The sequence below is a fragment of the Lipotes vexillifer genome, unplaced genomic scaffold, assembly GCF_000442215.2.
Source record: "Lipotes vexillifer unplaced genomic scaffold, Lipotes_vexillifer_v1.1 scaffold387, whole genome shotgun sequence".
In the NCBI taxonomy this organism is placed as follows: domain Eukaryota; kingdom Metazoa; phylum Chordata; class Mammalia; order Artiodactyla; family Lipotidae; genus Lipotes; species Lipotes vexillifer.
Window position 1 is genome coordinate 880946 of NW_006795399.1, and position 1900 is coordinate 882845.

At 59.9% G+C, this 1900-nt stretch overlaps 1 protein-coding gene across 1 annotated transcript in view; it reads right to left on the reverse strand.

Annotated features, from left to right (window-relative positions):
* Positions 1 to 1817, reverse strand: part of SLC16A7 (solute carrier family 16 member 7) — a 167039-nt gene extending 165222 nt beyond the window's left edge. The window contains exon 1 of the mRNA XM_007467622.1: positions 1633 to 1817. The gene's annotated coding sequence lies outside the window, so the exon portion shown is untranslated. The remainder of the gene's footprint in view (positions 1 to 1632) is intronic.
* Between the last annotated feature and the right edge of the window lie 83 nt (positions 1818 to 1900).

Consider the following 1900-nt stretch of genomic DNA (forward strand, 5'->3'; position numbering starts at 1 on the left):
AAAGGAAGGTGAACTAACTAGGACACTGGGGGAAAGGTGTTAAAATTTCAGATCGCTTACCATTATTAAAACAGTCCGAGCCGGGGTGGGGGGAGCAGTACTTAATTGCAAACTGTTGCTATGAATTTTGCAAAAACTAATTTCTGACTTTATGAATTGTTATGCAACACGCTGAGTTGCTTACGGTAATCCTTCCCTTTTACTGAGATCATTCAGGCCAGCTGACTTAGACTGCTTCAAATGCACTGTGGTCAGAGGCAGAAAGTGGAGCTAGGATTGCCTCACCAGGGCCAAATAAGGGTCACCTTGTTCAATCCTCATCATTCTCTGCAGCCACCACCCAGCTCTAATTTTTCAGCCACTCTCCCCCAAATGCACACGTAGTTCTTGAGGTTTCAATGACACAGCACATTCAAGCCGACGCGTCTGTTGAAAGTTTGCAGCCCTCCCGAGTTCCCAGTTTAGATTGTCATAAAGCATGAGGTGCCAGTAAAGGGCACCTAGTGCCCACTGTTTCCAGGCTTTTTCACATCACCCTCACCACTGCCCGTGGTTTTATTCCTCTGCTGCGTCCCTTAACAGACCCAAGAAAGGAGGACACGAAATATTAGCTTTCGTACTACTACCCCACTCAGTACTATTTCAGGAAGGAGAGGCTGAGAGAAACCGCACATTTCCTCTCCCGTGTGTGTGTGTGTGTGTGTGTGTGTAATTTTAACATCCCTGACGTAGACCACAAAATTCCCTCCCCAGCCCTGCCAAGGCAGTCTGCAATCCCGTTTTGCGGAAGTAAGGGAGAAAATGGGGGTGGAGGAAGCAGCGAAAGAGGAGCCTCGCCAGCCTCCCGCGCTACCTGGCCGGGCCTGGCACCCCCAGCGCGGCGCAGCAGCTCACGCAGGAAACCCAGCGTGAGCCCGGGAGGCGCAGGCCCTCCTCCGCCCTCGTCAAGTCACACTCCTTTTCTGCCCCCGACTGGCCTCGCCCCCGCCACGCTACCTGTGGACCGAAAAAGAACAAAACTCGAACCCCCTGGTATTTCGTCCTCTCCTTCCTGCCTCTCCGAGCCCCCACCATCTGCTAAACGAGAAGATGCTCCGTACACACACTCTCACCAACCTCCCACCCCCAGCTCCTGCGGCCGAGGCCACCCCGGGGTGCTGGCGGGCCAGGGGCGGGATGCTGCTGAGAAGCGCAAGCGGCACACGCCAGGCGGAAACCTGCCGGGGGTACTCGTGGGGTAAGGGTGGGGGGGCGCACCGCGCCGGCAGAGCCTCTGCGCAGAAGCTCGGGGCTTTGGCGTCGCCTGGCCGGAAGCACGCGGGCGCACGGAGCGCTCGCCGCCCCGGGCCCCTCTGGCCCCCATCTCCGACGCGCGCGCGTGCCCCGAGGCTGCACCCGGCTGAGGTCCGCGCTCGTGTGACGCGAACTCTACTCCGGCAGCCGCCTGGGGGAATTTTGTCTATATAAGGGCTCGCCGGCTAACGGCTTTGGCGTGCGTGTCACATGTTGGCCATTATTTACACACACGCGTGCGGTTCCCCGGGCAGCTCGGGTGACGGATGAGCGCTCGCCTTCCTCTCCGCTGGCGCCCAGTCCTCTGCTCCTTTCCTCCCGGGGTGTAACTTACTTTACCTGGTCTCCGGCAAAGGGTGGGCGCTGCAGCGATCCGTCCCCCGCCGGCCGCCGCCGGTTCGCCTCGCTGTCACCGGGTGAATGGAATTATTTATTTATTTATGTCCCCGGACGAGTCCTCGCCCGCCGAGCCGGAGGAGGTGGAAGAGGAGGAGGTGGAGGCGGCGGGGAGGGCAGGCGAGGCGGCTGAGCTCCCTTGTGGATGCCCGGGAGCGCGCGCCGCGCCGCGGGGGGAGGCGGAGGGCGGGGGGACGGGGGAGGCGGGGGC